The following is a 19,104-nucleotide window of genomic DNA, read 5'->3' as shown; positions in this document are numbered from 1 at the left end:
ATTACCTTTGACTCCAGAACATGATAACTTCCCCTTTGACTTCCACCACATGATGCAGTGTTGATGTGCATCTTTCACCCCTTAGCTAGTAATGAATGATAAAATCATTTGGTCTTATCCTTTAATCTGCCCTTAGGATATGCCTTTCAACTTTTTTTTCATGCAAAAGACTCTTCTTCAGTACACACCAAAGGATTACTTGTCATGCTCTGGATCAAAAATTCAATACCCAGGGATAATTCCTTCTAATAAATGTATCCCTCATCTTCATTTATATGGAACTTCAAAAAATAGTCATTTTCATCATTATTATATTTGTGTAATAACTCTACTCCACCATTAAATCTACTAAAAGCACTTAGAAATTAAAATACAGTATGAGGGACGACTGGGTGGCTCTGTGGTTGAGCATCTGTCTTTGGCTCAGGTCGTGATCCCGGGGTCCTGGGACTGAGTCCCGCATCAGGCTCCTCACAGGGAGCCTGCTTCTCTCTCTGCCTCTCTCTCTGTGTCTCTCATGAATAAATAAATAAAATCTTTAAAAATTAAAATAAAATAAAATACAGTAAGAGTAGGACATTTAGGAGCTCAATGGGTGGTTCAATCAGTCCCAGGGTCCTGGAATTCAGCCCCCTTTCAGACTCCCTGCTCTGTGGTGATTCTGCTTCTCTCTCTCCCTCTGCCCCTCCCCTTCACTCATGCTCTTTTTCAAATAAAGTCTTAAAAAAAAAAGAATAGGACATTAATAAGTTTAAAAATGAGTCGATGAAGGTAGATGCTGTCAAATATTTGGAATGACTAAAATCAGGCATTAAATTTAGCAACCAAGGCAAAATGGGAATTTATGGGATATAATTTTCTACCCCCATCCCCCACCCCATGTATGGCTTTCCATACATGAAAGCCATAGTAATACAAAAGAATAGAAGAGAGTCTAAAATAAATACATTTCTATTGCTCCCATCTTTTTGAAAAAGAGATATAAAAGAATATATGCACAGTGATTTTCCTCTAGATAGAGAAAATAAAGGAAGGCTAATACAACCATTCCTACATTTCCATCATTCTATTCTGCCCAACAATAAGGAAATATTGTATTGAAGGTACATTTGCCAATTTATAATATTTTGATCTTAAATGTCAGCATGTAATTTTCCTAAAATTTCCTAACACAAAGATAATGAAGCTGGAAAATACTTGAGAGATCCAATAATTTCTCTTGGGTTGAACAGTTCAGAACAGATAGTTATCTTTCTTTTTTGTAAGAATTTACATAACTATCTATGATGATTTTATAACCTTGGGTGGTCAAGAATGAGCTAAACCCTATCTGTTCTCATTTAACAGAAAAAAAAGTGCAAAAATAAACCAAAAAGGCTAAAATATCAAAATGTTCTGTTAGATAATATTTGAAACATTTTAACAAAGCATTTTGTGTTTTGGTGTAGATATGATGAAAGCCTAATTTTCTCAAATGCAATGAGGTACTCTACAGTTCCTAAAATATTTCATGGATTTTGTTTAAAATATATATAAGAAATTAGTAATTTTAAAAAATAATTTTCATGCTCAGGGCCTTCATAGAGGGATTAATATGTAAACATCAATTTTGACAATCCAAAAGAAGAATAACACATATAATGCATATGCTGGACTTCTTTTTTTTCTCCATGTGCTTGTGAAATCTTGAGTTGATAGAGCCCTGTAGGATAAAAATGTGGATACCTTGGTCTGCAGCCTCTCCTTTTCATTATAGGAAGGCATACAGTTTTTCCGCAAAGTAGAATAGAAATAATGGAGTTTAACTTCTGCGGCCAACTTATAAAAAGCAATGTAGTTTTTTCCTGTGTATGTGTTTATGTGCACACATATAATTATTTATTAGTATTTTAAATCATTGCAATATTTTTATATGATTATATGTACATTTTCCATCTTGAAAGCATGAATAGAAAACATGACTAATAATGACCAAAAGCCAAATTGCAAATTTTAAGCACTTCTTCTCCTTCTACATAATTTTCTTTTCTCTCGCTTTCTCTCTCTTTTTCCCCCATAAATGATGGTTAAATGATCTTGAAATTGGGTTTGAACAGCACTAAAAATAATCACAATTACCCAGGTACTTAGTACTCATATTTCAAACCAGATTTTATTTTTCATTCTTCCCATTTCCAAAGTTTCTGTAGAAAATTTATTCACATTTTTTATTGGAATTTCTGGATTTTGTGCCTAGCTTGGTGAAATAAAATAGCAGAATTTATCTGTTTAAATGGGCTCTTTACTTTTAATTGTGAATTTAAAACATAATAAGAAAATTTACTCTAATGCTTGACAAATCTTTTTTTTTTTTTTTAGATTTTATTTATTTGAGAGAGAGTGAGTGAGAGAGAGCATGAGAAGGGAAAGGTCAGAGGGAGAAGTCGACTCCCCACTGAGCAGGGAGCCTGAAGCCCGGCTCAATCCCAAGACTCTGGGCTCTTGATCTGAAGTCTAAGGCAGATAGATGCTAACTGCCCGAAGCACCTAGGCGCCTCTAGTGCTTGACAAATCTTAATGAGTGTTACAAACTTGGGCCTAAATGAATAGATTAAAGAAAAAGTATGTCTTCCCTACTCCAAACTTTTATTAATTTAACCATTTTTTGACTTTATTCTTCTATATTTTCATAATTAGGAAAAACCTAGATTATTCTTTCGAGGCATGCTAAGTCTTGTTTTATAAAATGTTGCGTTTTTAAGGACAGTTACTCATCTTTTTTCATAGAATCAGGAAGATGTGACTTGGAAGGGAACTTGTAGATACTCTTACAGTATTTTCATTTCGTTGGGAAAGCCACAAGCACAAGTTGCATGGTTGGCTGTGACGATGTGAACCTGAGAGTTGGCTCCTAACCCACCAGTTGGGTGATTTTTCCATTAACTTATTTTCTCATTTTTCTGACTGAATTCAATTTTGACAAAAAACGCTTCATAGTTTCCTCACCGTGCCTTTTTTATAAAGACTCGAGGAGAAAATCAAACCAAACCTCCCAAGAAAAAATAAACAATCAAATGAACAAAGCAAATTAATAGGCAAATTAATCGTAAACATGTCCACAAACCAGAATTAGGAGGATAAAAGGGGGGGGGGGGAACCCAACAACATTAAACTTCTGCCTTATTTTCCTTTGAAGAGGATTAAATTTTCTACAGAAAACTGAGCGTGATAGATTATTTTTTTAAAAGTGCTGTATGGCCTTGGTTCTGCTGTAAAATTCTCAGTGATCTGTAGAATCAAATGCTTGTTTGGAGGCTGACTTTTGATCATCTGTAAAACTTGTGTGGGAACCAAATCAGTCACAAGATCCCTTTCAACTCCAAAAATCTTATTAAAATAAACAAATAGCTAAAAAAGAAACCCACATTTTTTTTCAATATGGTCTGTCAAGTAGTTGTCAAATGGACAGCTACAAAATGTCACTTCCTAAATATTACAGCAATGGTTGCTTTAAGAAGCATCACTTGTAGGAGGTTGCACAAAGAAAGCAAATGCCAGCACAACTTCATGTTGAAAACTGAGTGATCATTAAATCAAAAAAAGAGATTTGGTTAACGAACTTACTTTTAGATCTCAATCATTCATAAATTTATTCTTGAAATTACACCTATCATTGACATTTTCTTTCTCTGTAAAATAAACTTGATATCTAATTAGAAATTTGACTATGCTCAGTAAACTTTAGCAAGCCTCATTTAAAATATCAGAGCTTATTATTATGCTCAGTATATTTTAATACTTTTTGAGATGTCAATGGAATCTCGTTCAAGAGACAGGATCCTGCCCAAAGTTGCATAGTGAAAATATGGTCACAACATTGGTTTCTTGACATACATTCCTTTAAACAATTGTTTAAATTCTAAACGGTCTCTCAGATTTCAGTTAAGCTTTAAACTGAAAATGAAAATAAAACTTGTAGTGTACTGAGCCTGTATCAGATGACTAGGTGGACGGATGGGTGATAGAAACTGAGTGGCTAATTTCATTAGTACCTAGTGCTGTATGTTCCTGGGCGATTCAGTAAAAAACAAATAGATTTGCAAAACAATACCATTTAATTTAAAATTTAATTTTCCTCTAAATTTCTGTTTGGAAGTCTAAGCATTACTAATTTACGTGCAAAAAGGTAGCAGGACAACTGTTTTCTTCCTAAATCCAGCCCCCACACGCCTTCTCTGCATGTACTAAAAAGCCTCTACTGGTACCAATTTCTACCTTTACATAGATCTTCTAGGTTGCATTTTTACCAATTTACTTTCCACTAATCTTTATGTAGTAACAAATTGGCAGGATGACAAATAAGCAGGCAAAGAGGAGAGAATGCCAAAATGTTTTCATTTCACTCCTAAGCAGTAAAAAAGAGGAAGACACCACTTTCATCTTTTTGATATGAATACTTCATTTTCACTCCTAGAATGAGAGAATACATTCTGCTTTATTTGGAAAAAAAAAAAAAGTTTCCCTGAGGTGTAAAAGAATTGTAGATAAAGGAAAATACATTGCACTCCATAGCACTTACAGCTAGTTCACTCTAGCTACTTCTTCTTCTAAAACTGGTTTTCCAAAAATCTAAAGTAAATTTACTGAAAGCCAGGACTATTCTTTTGGTACAGAAAACATATCTAATTTATTAACTTTTTTTAATTTTACATTCTTAATTGGTATTTTTTTCTAAGAAATGTCACAGAATGAGTTACATTGTAAATATTTCCAAGGTTTGGAAGAATGGTGACTTATTTTGGGATTGTAAAATGAAATGGCCTACATTTGAGTATATGGTTAAGTTTGAATTGGTTATCAGATTACTGTAATATTTTTAAAGTGTTAGGATTATGAAATTTGTATTAATGTGATGCATCATGTATCTCTTTATTGTAATTTCCAAGATATCAGAATGGGTCAGGTTCATGGTTCTTTTTCTGTTTTATTATCTAACTCTTAATATGACCTAAGATAACATAAAATTACGTATAATGTAAAAGTATTCCATGTATTATGTGTGTGTGTGTGTGTGTGTGTGTATAATCCGCAAAACAGTAGAAATCCACAGACCAAAGGTTTCCCCTTTTCTCCTGTAGGAGACAGTTTGCCCAAACAGATTTTACAAAATGGGAATTGGAAGTACACTACATTGTTTCTGCATTTGCTCCTGAGTTGAGCATGCTTGCTTCTTTGCCATGGGCCACCAGTCTCATCACAGATCAAGAACATGGCTTGACATGCTTGGGCTGCTCTCCATAGAAAGAGATTTTTCTTTAATAGAAATATTATTTTTCTTAATATTCCTCATATGCCTACCTTGCAGGAAAACATACACACCTATTCACATAATTCGTTCATCCCCAAATCCATCCTTCAGAGTACATTTACCAAATAGGTGTTTTTTTAGTCTAGAATAAAAATCCTACAGGACTCCACATGATATTAGATGTTGAAAGGTTTTCACAATAGTCTAAGAAGAATAAAGATATAGTAATTCTGGTCATCTTTCGATTTTTCTCAGAAATATGAATAGTGAATATACTTTTTTTTACCCCCTGTTTGTCATTGGGTATCATTTGTTTTCTAAGTATCTAGCTGGTTTGAATCACACTGTATAAATCACATTTATACATATAACACACACATACATACACACAAATACATAAATCTCATGGATAAAAACAAGTTCTCAGAGACACTTTGAATCAGAGTGCAGGGCAGCCCGGGTGGCTCAGCGGTTTAGCGCCACCTTCAGCCCAGGGCCTGATCCTGGAGACCAGGGATTCTGTCCCACGTCGGGCTCCCTGCATGGAGCCTGCTTCTCCCTCTGCCTGTGTCTCTGTCTTTCTGTCTGTCGTCTCTCTCTCTCTCTCCCCCCACCCCGTGTCTCTCATGAATAAATAAATAAAATCTTTATAAATAAATAAATAAATAAATAAATAAATAAATAATGCAAAGAACCAAGCTATTTGTGAACTGTAAAGAAGTTTTCTATAACTTCATATAATTTCTTAATAAATAAAAGTTTACAAATCAGGAAATTCCACATAAAGTTCAGGATACTGACATTTATTAAAGTTTATACTATCTTGTTACGTTGGGATGGCATCCCGAAATGGCAACAGTAGGATGAACTGAGTAGTGGTGCACCCTTTCGATTGAGCATAAGCTCTCCATCTTGACATTCTCTCTATCACACACACATGTATGTATATGCCCTTACAGCCAGCCACTTGTCAATTTTTACCTTCCAGGATCCTAAAATACATGTTTGTAATTGTGTTAGAGTTCTCCAGAGAAACAGAATTAATAACATGTACAAATATATACCTATATACACATATATGTATGTGTATGTGTGTGTGTGCATGTGTATATATATAAATATAAATGGCCCATGCAATTATGGAGGCTTACATGATATATATATATATATATATATATATATATATATATATATATAAAAATCTCCCATTTGCAATCTGGAGACCCAGGAGAGCCTGTAGTATAGTTTTAATCCAAGTCCTAAGGTATGAGAACCAGAAATGATGGTGTAAGTTCCAGTCCAAGTGGAGAAGATTGATGTCTCAGCTTGAAACCAGTCAGATAGAGAAAGCAAATTTTCCATTACCTCTTTTTTGTTCTATTCAGATCTCCAGTAGAACATATGAGGCCCATTCACATTGGGGAGGACAACCTATTTTACTTAGTGTACCAACTCAAAGATTAATTGTATCCAGAAACACTCTTGATCCACAGGCAGAATAATGTTTGACCAAATATCTGGGCAACCAGTGGCCCCAAGCTAACATATTAAATTAACCACCACAAGTCCACGTCTTGTTAACTTGAAACTCATACACATATCTTTAAACCACTCTCAATTTCCAGTAAAGACAAAGATAAGGTCATAATTCCACCTCACTTGATACAGCTATGTTTTGTCCAAAGAAAAACACACTAACCCCATTCCCAGAAGAAGGGATAAAGTCCTCAAGTAAATTTATTCTACTTAACTTAAATGTTATAACATCCCCAAACTTAAATACTATGATATAAAATGTATAATACGTAAATATTTTAAGTCAGTACATAATATGATCATTAAATTATTAATTATGAAAATAAGTCAGTGTATCTTATGTTATATGATAAGGGAATGAAACAGGGAGGAAAAACAAAGATACCTGCTTAATATATGTCACTACAGTATATACTAACAAGATATGCCCCTATGTATTATACAATATTAACATATTATATTGTTGGTTATATTAATGCATGATTAATGTAAATCATATATATTAAAATATATAGGAAAATATTCATAACAAAATAAGGACAAGGATTTGACAATTACAGTACTAATTTCCATAACTGGTCACATAATTGTATCTGGTATTTATAATGACTTCTTCTACTACCCATTCTGCATCTTCTTTGCTTTCAGGAAGCCCTTTAGCTGCTCCTTGGTTCTTTACCTAGCAAAGTGACCTAAACCTTCATTTTTGAAGGATTTGTGCCAGTGATAGTCCTGCCTGGCCTGAGTTGTTATTTTGGGTTTTTTTGTTTGTTTGTTTTTTCGTTGTTGTTGTTTTTTATACCTTTTTTACTTCAATCAGTGGGCATGGTAATATTAAGAGACACCCTAAGGGGGGGTCCTATATTCCTTACTTTCATTGTGGAGTGGCAGTCCAGTTTCCCCAGGGTGCTCTGGATTACCCCATCCTGCACTCGACTTCTCTCTTTGCTTGTTTAGTCAGAGCCTGAGCAACCTAAAGTGGACAGACAGCAGTCTTAATTTCCAGTTCAGCAGACTAACTGTTTTTTTCTCCTGGTGGAAGTAGCCTTCTATTTGGAACTCTGTCCTTTAGGCCAACAGAGCAAAGGTCATGGGAACAGGAAGTAAACATTTTGTTAGCGGGTCACTAGGAGTGATGATAGTAAGTGATGACACTCGCATTTCCACTCCTTGATTCTTGGACCCATGAATCCTGGTTATGGGATAAACAACAGCATATATTGGATTCTCATTCAGAGACTCTCATATGCAGCTTTCTGAAGAAAATTGCTGTAGCCTACAAAGTATTCCCATGTAGCTGGGGCTGTAACTGAGTCTTCAAAAGGTCATTCCAAACTTCTATTAAGCCAGCCGTTTCAGGTTGATAAAATAAATGAATTTCATGAGCATGAGCCAAAGCCAGACTTCTTTTACTATGATGTAAGTTCTTTGATCAGAAGCAATGCTGTGTGGAGTACCATGACAGAAGCATTCTGTAAGTCCATGGATAGTAGTTTTAGCAGAAGCACTGCATGTAGGGAAGGAAAATCCATATCCAGAGTAAAAGTGTCTATCTTAATTAGCAATAATTGCGCCTCGGATAAACCTCATTGGCTATGATACTGCCACTGTGCAAAGCTTAAAAAGTGTCTATTTTAGTAAGACCAAAATTCTCCCATTCTGTAATGGAAGCAGTCTAATGTAATCAGCCTGCCACCAGATAGGAGAATGACCACTCTGGAGAATGGTGTCATATTGGAGACTCAGTGTTGGTTGGTCTTTGTCCTGGCAGTTTGGGCACTCAGCAGAGGCTGCAGCCAGGTTGGCCTTATTAAGTTGAAATTCAGGTTGTTGAGCCCATACATAAACTTCCATCTATGCCATCATGGCCAACTTGAGATCATTGGGCAATGATAGGAGGGGCAGACAAAATGACCTATTTTGTCTACTTATTGAAATTTATCTCAGCTAAGATCACCATTTGACCATTCACAAAGGACACAAATATCTTCACATTTTCTTGCCCAAGCAGCAAGGTCTGTCTACATACCTCTTCCTCAGATTTTCTTGTCACTGGTTTTCCAGGCATGTTCCTTCTAGGCCCCTGACCATTCAGCCAAACCATTTCCCATGGCCTATAAATTAGTCTATAATCACCTATCTGGTCATTTCTTCTTCCCAGTAGTCCACAACCAAGTGTACCGCTCCAAGTTCGGCCCACTGAGAGAATTACCTTTTGCTCCTGTCATTCATTGTTGTCCCAGAAAGCTATAGCGCTCACTGCAGTCGTCCAACATTATAAAGTGGTGTCTACCTATCCTGTAATGTCATTTGTAAACCAGGTCTGAATCTTCTCGTCCTCTGTCAACTGGTCATAGGGAATACCCCATCACAGCATAGGTACAGGCCAGAAGAGAAGAGGCAGTGTAGCAAGATGGTATCTATGGGCATTTGGGCCATTTCATGTAACTTACTTGCACCTTCAGAACCTACTTGTGTCGAACCTTATATGTATCACTCCCATTTGATGATGCAGTTTTGTTGTGCACACCCAACTGAATGGCTTGGAGGGAGAGGTAGCAGTACCCAGTACATAACAGGAAGCTTAAGTCACATGGTAACTTAGTGGCTTTTTGCTCAAACATTCTGTCTCTATTGAAGCCCAGTAGCTGGCCAATAGCTGTTTCTCAATTGGAAAATATTTGTGTAGGATGGTAGGGCTTTGCTCTAAAACACTGATGGTCTGTGCTATGAGTCACCTGTAGGGGTTTACTTAAGGCTCCAAAAAGCATCCCTATCGCCACTAACACTTCAAGCACCATTGGATCTGCTGGATCATATGTTGATCATATGGCCCAAGTGGCAGAAGCAGCTTTCACAGCAGTTTGGATATGTTTCAGAGCCTTCTCCTTTTCTGAGCATCACTCAAAAGCAGTTGCTTTTCACGTCACTGGTAATTGATCCAGAATAACATTCAAATAAGAACTAGTTGCCTTCAAAATCCAAAGAGTGCCAGTAAGTATGGTACCTCTTTTTTTATTGTCAGGGGGGTCAGATGCAACAACCTATTCTTCACCATAGAAGGAATATCTTGACATCCCCCATGTGAGAGGAATCAAATCAATGGATCTGAGCAGTGGTGTACTCTCTTGACTGAACTTAAGCTCTCCATTTTACACCTTTTCTACCATTCACATGATGTACATGTATGGCATTCCAACCAGCAACTTGTCTCTTTTAACTTCCAGGTACTTAGAACATATGTTTGCAGTCAGGTCTTAATCTATAAGGAAAATAAAATCTTCTTTTCTGCACCGTAATTGGTATATTGACTTTTCCACGGTGAAATTAATCCTTTGCATCATTCTGTAATTAGGTTCTCTCTTTCTTTTCCCTGTCCATCTATGCCTAGACCAAACGATAATAGTGCCTTTACTAAGGGAGACTCCTGGGCAGCCCGGGTGGCTCAGCAGTTTAGCACCGCCTCCAGCCCAGGGTCTGATTCTGGAGACCCTGGATCAATCAAGTCCCGCACCTGCAGGACCCTGCATGGAGCCTGCTTCTCCACTCTGTGTGTGTGTGTGTGTCTCTTATGAACAAATAAATAAAATCTTTAAAAAATTAAAACTAAGGGAGACTCTTGATGGTTATACCCTAAAACTACAAGAAAGCTGCAGTTTTGAAATGACTACTTTTAAACTTGATTTGAGTCTTAGATAAGTCCACTCTCTTGTAGAAATCCTCTTCATATTTGCGGGGAAAGAGGAGCAAATTTCTTTAATTCTTCTATTTATACATACTCAAGTAAGTTGCCTCATAAATGTAATTCATTTTGCTTACCTCAATAGCAATGATTATGAAGAATATGCTTTAAAGTTTTTTAAGCTTTATCTAAATGTAATTATACTCTCTGTAAAGAGATACCAGGACTAACAGGACCTTTGTTTTTATATCATACTTTTCAGAATTGTAGTACCAGTCAGAATAAAGGCTGAACATAATTACTCATGTTAGATTTGAATTATGAAAGCTGAATACATGGGTGCAAAGAAGACAGGGAAGAGAAAGTGATGTAAGGCAGGTAGGAGGGCAGCCTAAGTGCCTCAGCGCCTGTCTTTGGCCTGGGGTGTGATCCTGGAGACCTGGGATTGAATCCCATGTCGGGTTCCCAGCATGGAGCCTGCTTCTCCCTCTGCCTGTGTCTCTGCCTTTCTCTCTCTCTCTCTCTCTCTCTCTCTCTCTCTGTCTCTCATGAATAAATAAATAAAATATTTAAAAAAAAGGCAGGTAGTAGGAGCATGTGCACAGGCATCATGATGTGAAAGGGTATGTTGTGTCTGGAAGAGAAAGTACTTCAGTAATGACTAATGTAAACGGTAATGGAAGAGTGATGGGTGAATGTTCAGTGAGGAAACAGAGGGTCCAGAGGTATAGCTGCTATTAAAATAATCCTAGCATGTTTTGCTGAGGATACAAAACACTGTCTTTAAAGCTTGCTGGTAATGGTTGGCCAAATGGGTTTATGGAGTAGTAACATAATACAAATTGTGTTAAAACAAGTATACCCCATGAGCAATATGTATATTAGACACTGCAGAAGAAGACACCAGGATTCATGACATAGAGTAATGAATCTATTTGAATATTTCAGACAAGAATGATAAATATGTTGTATAAGGATTTAGGAATGGGAATGAAGTGTACTAGAGAGATTCAACAGTATTTTATAGTTAAAATTTGCTCACTGGATATGAAAAGCTTAGAAGTGGTGAACAGAACTGATCAACTAGATGACATAGGGAGGATGAGTTAAAAAAATAACTTGAGCCAGTGTATGGACAGGATAATCACTGAAATAAAATCTATTTTAAAGCTCACACATACACATCCAAACACACACACACACACACACACATACACACGTGCACACACACAATCTCACACACAAACAAGTATGGCATCTTTCTTCCTAAAAAAAAAAACTTTCTTTGATTCTTTAATTCATCAATCCCTCTTTATTAAAATAATGACCCTATCCTATTCCAAATGATACTAGGAATTTGTCTCAGAATTGCTTTGGCACACAGATGAATTGTTCCACCTAAATTGCCAGTTTATTCAATGGCTGCTTTTACCTCCAACCTTTGCCTACCTTCCTCATTTTGAGGTTAAATTGAGCTGAAAGTTTTCACTGACCAGTGAATACATGTTGAGAAATTGAGTGACATCCTTTCAGTTACATAGAAACTCTAAATCAGAGTTAAAGAAAGCAGTCTTTTGAATCATCAGAGTCACTGACAACATATCCACATCTTATTTTATCATCAAAAACCCATTCTTTGGTTCTCTTTTATTGACTGCATTCTACATAGTAGAGGCAAAAAGCCATTTATGACTATGGAGGAAATATTCAGATGAGAATGATGTCCTTCATGGGAAAAATGTGTATTATATCCACATGAAAATAATGAATTGATAATAAAAAAAGAGAAGTTGGGAGCCCCAAAGCATCAAAGGGTCTGCCTTCAACCTAGGAATTGTGTCCATAGAGGTGGCAAAGAAAACTGGGGTGGCGCTTGGGATTTCCCAAGGAGATAACCATACAAAAGAGAGAGAAGGCCACTAGGGGTGAGCCCGTGTATTTCAAGCTTTAAAAGAACATTATTATAAAGGGATGAGGATAATTTTAAGGCCTAGGAATTGTGTCCATAGAGGTGGCAAAGAAAACTGGGGTGGCGCTTGGGATTTCCCAAGGAGATAACCATACAAAAGAGAGAGAAGGCCACTAGGGATGAGCCCGTGTATTTCAAGCTTTAAAAGAACATTATTATAAAGGGATGAGGATAATTTTAAGGCAATTAAAGATGGAAAGGAAAACAGGTATCCCAAAAAACTAAGAAGGAGAGAATTTCAGTGGACAAGTGATGCATGATAACACATGGAGCTAAAAGAAGATGAGTTCTTTAAATGATCCACCAAACATGCCAACTGGAGACCATTACTAGTCCAAAGATGACTTGTGTAGGGAAAGCCTTTTGAAGATATCTTTGAGAGCAGTCTTTGCATTTCCAAACTCTCTCATCTAATATGTTGCTGTGGAAATGAGTTACGTGGATTATAAAATCATAAAAGTTTATGCAAAGTAAGTTAGGAAATCCCTTATAAAATCTGATGTAGAGGCACCCGGTGGCTCAGTTGTTTACACATCTGCCTTTGCTCAGGTCATGATCCCAGGGTCCTGGGATCCAGTCCCGCATCAGGCTCCCTGCTCAGTGGGGAATCTGCTTCCTCCTCTTCCTCTGCCTTCTGCTGCTCCCACTTGTGCTCTCTCTCACAAATAAATAAATAAAGTTTGACATAAACCTTTACCCAATCATCCAGTAATTTCACTCCTAACAATTTATCCAAGTAACATAAAAACATGCTTTCACACACAACAACAACAACAAAAACGTGGTCACACACATTCATAGTAGCTTTATTCGTAATAGCTAAAACTGAGAGCAGCCCCCATGTCTGTCAACTGGAGAGTGGACAAACTGTGGTATATTTATACAACAGAGTGATAATACTCAGTCATTGGTAGGGGTACTGAGACAGGCAACAGCATGACTGAATCTCAAAAACATTACATGAAGTGAAAATAGCCAGACACAAAAGAGCAGCTATTGTGTGATTTCACGTAGGTGAAGTTTTATACAAACTCACCTAAATGTTGGTCATAGAAATAAGTACAGTGTTGGTGTGTGAGAGCGTGAGGGATTGACTGGGAAGAGATACTGCTGCATTTTCTAAGGATGTATTTGTTCGATATTTTGGTAAGGGTGTGGGTTATACAAGTATATGCATTTGTGAAAATCATGCAGTTGTATACTTAACATTTGATTGTATGTAAATTATTCCTTAATCAAAGGGATGAAGAAACCAAAGTATAAGGGGAGAATTCACATGGAAAATGATAATACAGAAGCTTACCTATTTGAGAAGGATAAAGAGAAATGTCTAGAGACGAGAGATGAGACGGTGTAGAATTGTTTTAAAATAGTGTGGAAAACTTGTACATATTCATATAAAAAAAGAACAATACAGGGGGAAATGTTAGTTTTAAAGAGAGAGTATTGATAGAGCAATATCCCACAGTAGGCAGAGGAAATTGGATTAAAGTTACCAAACATGTTTTACTTTTCTTCTCTGAAAGGCCACAAAAGAGACAGAGCAGACTCAGATTTAGGGACTTAGTCCAATTAATTTATAGTGGGTTACATAACCAGTCATGAGAACAGACTAAACATAAAAATTTCATTATTTGGGCCCCACGTTGTCCTCACAAGGATAAGAGTATCTCTTGGGCTCTGTAATTGACTTCTAACAAGGCAGATTATTTTGATCATGTTAGAGACATATCTGAAATGGACTCTACCCTGAACTACTGTCTTGGTAAGGACTAAGCAATGGCAATGCTCCTCTAAAATTGTTTTTATAGAGGAAAAGTCAAGCACTGCCAGAAGCTTTGCAAGAATTACAGTGGATTATAAAGCCTGATACAAACCAAAATTGCCAGATGCATTTGGAAAGAGCTGACAGATCAGAATATGAAATGTTAACTCAAGCATGAACACTTTTCATCCTGAGTTTAATGAAAAAACACTGAGTATCTGTGAAACAACAGAAAATAAATGGTAAATACCTCGACAATCAGTGAAACATTTTGGCAAAGTGACTTCACTTTGCCATTAATTTTGGATTCTAATAGAATATGTTGGCCAGAATTATTAGGAACAAACGAATGGGTAAAAAGCAATCCATGTATGTTTGTGCAGTGCTATTAGGAATTTGAGAATGTCTGAGAATGATTAGAAAATCTTAAAGAACAATACTGGTTTAAATAATGACAAACAGTCCAATGCTCCAAAAACAAAGCTCCGAAGTGGCTTCACTGAAAATTACTTATATTTGAAACTATGGATTAAGAAACTTCAGTAAATAAACCAAATGGAAACCATCTGAGAGGAGAATGACAGAAATAGGAAATACCCTCAAAAAAAACCCACAAAAATATAGTAGGAAAAAAACTCACATGCTTATATTATGCATTTGGTCTCATTGGAAATAAATCTCTCCATATTGTTTAAAAACTCTGGCTGTGTTACTGTGTAAAATTCCATTTTTTAATAAGTACCTATTTAAATTTTATTATTATTTATTGTTATTATTTTAAATTCTCCCATTTTCTCCCAATAAAATAGACTTATTAAAATTCTGTCAAATATTTGATTCTATTTTTTTCCTATTGCTTGTGACCTATCAAGCTGTTTTTTTAAAAAATGGATATAAATAATACAATGACACAGGATTTTCATTATTTTTTAATAGAGGATACTACAGTATATAAACAGCCATATCTTTCCCAAGCCACCATGAATCTAGGGGAGGTTGTCTTAGTTTGCCATAACATAATACTAAAGACTGGGAGGTTTAAATCACAGAAATTTATTTCTGAAAGTTCTAAAGTTTCAAATACAAGAACAAAGTGTCAGAAAGTTTGGATTCTCCTAAAGCCTGTCTTCTTGGCTTGCAGATAGCCATCTTCTTTCTGTGGCCTCACGTGGTATTTTATCTATATGAGTGATCCCTGATGTTCTTTGTTCTTCTTGTGTTCATAAGGAAACCAGTCCTACTGGGTTAGGGTCCCACTCTTATGTTTTCATTTAACCTTAATACCCTTTTATAGGCTCTATTCCTAAATGCACAAACAATGGGGATTAGGGCTTCTACAGATGAATTGTGAGGGGTGACATAATTTAGTCTGTTAACAGGGATCCAATCTTGGGGGCCCTATAAGATGAACAACTGGACTAACAATAGTTAACTATTTCCAGTCACCATTAAGGAAGAGTTATTTCATCCAACTAATATTGAGATAAGACCTCATTTCCTAGACTTGAAGGATTAGCCAGTGTGCCTTCATTTCATCCCTAACCCCATCTCATCCCTAATCCCATGAAAATAGATGTCAGATTATCTATTTCTCCTCCTAGAGAGCTGAACTTTGTGATTTCTCCAGATGAGATTATATGAAATGAACTTTCACAACTTAAGTGCCTCTTAATTAGAGAAGGAGATTCTCATAAAGCAAGAAAGCCAGCCCTACATGTTTTGCCTTGTTGCCTTTTGAACTGTAAGCTCCTGATAAGATTGGGGGTGCCTTATGACTGTGATATTGGGGGGTCAGGGGAGATTCAATCAGGCTGATTTTTTTTTATTAGGTTTAGGCTGGTTTTTGTTTTGTCTTTGTAGCAGATGAGCACAGATACTCTGCGTGTTCCAACCTCCTGAACAATTAGCAAGACCAACCCAATTGAAGAAGAGCAGGGGAGAGAAGGAAGGAAAAATTCCAGATTAGTCTGGCTTGAGATCTGAATGGAAGGTGAAATGAATCGTAGTCTTTGAGAAGGTTGGCTCTAAAGCATGGTGTTTTTCAGTCTCAGCACTGGTGACATCTTGGGCCAGATAATAGTGTGTTGTGGAGAGCCTGTTCTATGCATTCTAGTATATTTAGCAGCATGCCTGGTTTCTACTCACCAAGTGCCAGTGGCATTTTCTGTCATGACTACTAAAAATGTCTCTAGACATTGCTAAATATCCCTTTGGGAACAAAATTGCCCCTAGTTGAGAACCAATGCTGTAAGGAAAGAAGAGAAATTGAGCAATATCACAAGAAGGGTGTAATGTCCTGTGAAGTGTTGTTTTTTCAAGTTGTTTTGTTTTGCTCTAGGATGGAAGATGCTTAGGCATTTTTAAAGTTGGCTAAGTAACTTCTCATTATCCATGGAAGGTTAACTGTATGTAATTATCTCTTTACTCTCCTGAAGCCTTGCCAAAATTACAGTGATAATAAAGGGTCAAAAGAGATACATACTTAGAAAGACAAAGGAAATAGAAGAGTAGGCATGAGCAGATGAGCAATTTAAATAGATTTTTATTTTTTAAGCCAGAAGGAGAGGGAGTGATCACTGAGCAGATCAGAGGAAACCATCACTTAAGTTCCCAAAGAAATATGACTAATTTATCATCAAAACACCAAAAAGGTCAAAATTACCTCAGAAAGAATGTGTGATACAAAAAGATAAATGTGAGAGAATTGATTAAAAGTTTGAATCTAGAGTGGTTGGATTTCGAGATCCTCTTCCCACTTGTGCTTAACCACTTGCACTCAACCAGGGGGTTACTCCCTAAATTCCAACATGAGGATGAAAGTCCTTCTCCTATGCCTGGAGCAAATGACTCAGTTGAAACAGCTCTAGCTTTGAACATATGAGGCTTAGCAGAGGCTCAGATTTGCAAACACAGGGATGCATAATAATATTCACACTCTATGTTGCAACCATAGTTACCTTCTTCATCCGACATCTAGGAATACTGTGTCTGGAATTTATCTCTTCAGGCAGAAGTTGGACAGTTACAATACTGATTTCATTAGTCAAACTGTTGTAAACCTAGATTGAAAAATAATTAGTCAAAAACAATAGAAGTTGTTTCTCCCTATTATGAACTATTATGCAAATAGTTCAGAGGAGTCCAGAGTCACTGGTATGCTTTGTTCTACACAGTAAACCCCAGATACAAACTGATGCATTCTGACATCTCCAACATGTGGCTTCCAAGTTTGCTGTGGTCACTGGCATCTTGACATAAGGGCAAAAAATATAGAGAGTACATTAGGACATTCTGTTAAGTTAGGTGGGAAGTGGTACATATCATAGCTAGTGTCCCCTTATAATCACAGGGTCACACCTAAATCAAGAATGTGACATATGCAGTCTTGCTATGCATTTCCAGAAAGAATTGGAAACTAGTCTGCATAAAAAGATAGTTCGTTTTTCATCCTGATATTTTTTAATCAATAAAAATAGTGAATGAATTACCACACAGTTCATGCTATCATTGATTCATTTATTTATTTAGAAAATTGTCCTGAACTCCACCTATGTATCAGTTTCCATGGTGATTCATGGATGAACAGGTCACAATCCTGTTTTTATGGAACTTGTACTCTGTTGGAGGAGACAGAAAAATAAACAAGCAAACAAATATCATGCTTTCAGGTAGTATGTTCAAGAGAGAAAATAAAACAAGACCAAAGGATAAAGAAGGCCAAATTTAATAATTTTTTAGATAGGATCATCAGAAAGGTTGCCCCGAGGAAAGGACATTTGAGCAAAGATAAAGTGTAAAGGAGAGCATTGTGTGACTATTTTAACAAAGAAAACTTCAGAAAGAAGGAACAGCCAGTTTAGAATCCCTGAAGTAGAAACAAGAATGATGACTTTAAGGGATGAAAGAGCAAGAGAGAGAACACTAAGACTGCCACTGGGGTAAGCAAGGGATGCCTTCTAACTCATAAAGAATTTGACAGTCTAAATGTGTACAGAACTACTAAAGGGTGTGAGCAGGTTGTGAAATGATCTGCTTTATCTTTTGAAGAATAATTGTGGCTACTACAATAGGGCAAATGTAGAAAAAGTAGGGATAGAAGAGAATTTTGTAGTAATCCGGTCAAGATCTAACTGAGATTTGGACTGAAGCCCAAAGGTTTGGACTGAAGTCCAAAGTCCAAAGAGGTGTTGAGAAAAGTTTAGAATTCTCTTAATCTTTCAAGGTAGAGCTGTCAGGATTTACTCATGGATTTAGGGCAAGAAGGAAAGAGAAGAATCAAGAATGTGTACCGTAGGTTTATAGCCTGAACATCTAATCGGATAGAAGCATATTTTACTAAAATGGTAGAGACTAGAGAAGTTTATCTTTTGTGGGAAGTAGAGTGTTTGGCTAGGGGTAGAGATACAGGGTTGGAAGTCATTATCATACTGATAATATGGGAAACCAAAGAACCTGTAAATTTACAAAGGAAGGATTTTCTTGTAGAGCAAAGACTTCATTCAGCTGGGACACTTTGGCATTCATTTTTGTTCAGAAGTGGTGGAGGAAGCTGCAATGTCAACTTCAAGGAAGACATAGGAGGCAGGAAGAAAACAAAAGCATCCCAGGATCCAAGTAGGGAAAAATAAAATCTGTCAAGGAGGAAGGAGTTTTCAATTGTGTAAGAGTTTGTGTAAATTGTGGATAGGTAAATAGCCTTTAGAGTCAGCAATATGGATGTCAAATAAGAGTTGTTTTAATACACTGGTGTGACTAGCTGGAGCTAGTTCAAAAGAGGAAGAAATGGGACCCCTGGGTAGCTCAGCTGTTTAGCGCCTGCCTTTGGCCCAGGGCGTGGTCCTGGAGTCCCGGAATGGAGTCCCACG

At 36.6% G+C, this 19,104-nt stretch overlaps 2 pseudogenes; both read right to left on the bottom strand.

Moving 5' to 3' along the window:
- Window positions 1-17,212, bottom strand: part of LOC112922041 (chromobox protein homolog 3-like) — a 171,763-nt pseudogene extending 154,551 nt beyond the window's left edge.
- On the bottom strand, window positions 8,376-8,442 carry LOC140595712 (U4 spliceosomal RNA; annotated as a pseudogene).
- Window positions 17,213-19,104: the final 1,892 nt, after the last annotated feature.

Source organism: Vulpes vulpes, chromosome 1 (assembly GCF_048418805.1).
Source record: "Vulpes vulpes isolate BD-2025 chromosome 1, VulVul3, whole genome shotgun sequence".
NCBI classification, from domain to species: Eukaryota; Metazoa; Chordata; class Mammalia; order Carnivora; family Canidae; genus Vulpes; species Vulpes vulpes.
The sequence above is the reverse complement of the archived record's forward strand: the minus strand, read 5'-3'. Positions and strand labels throughout refer to the sequence as shown.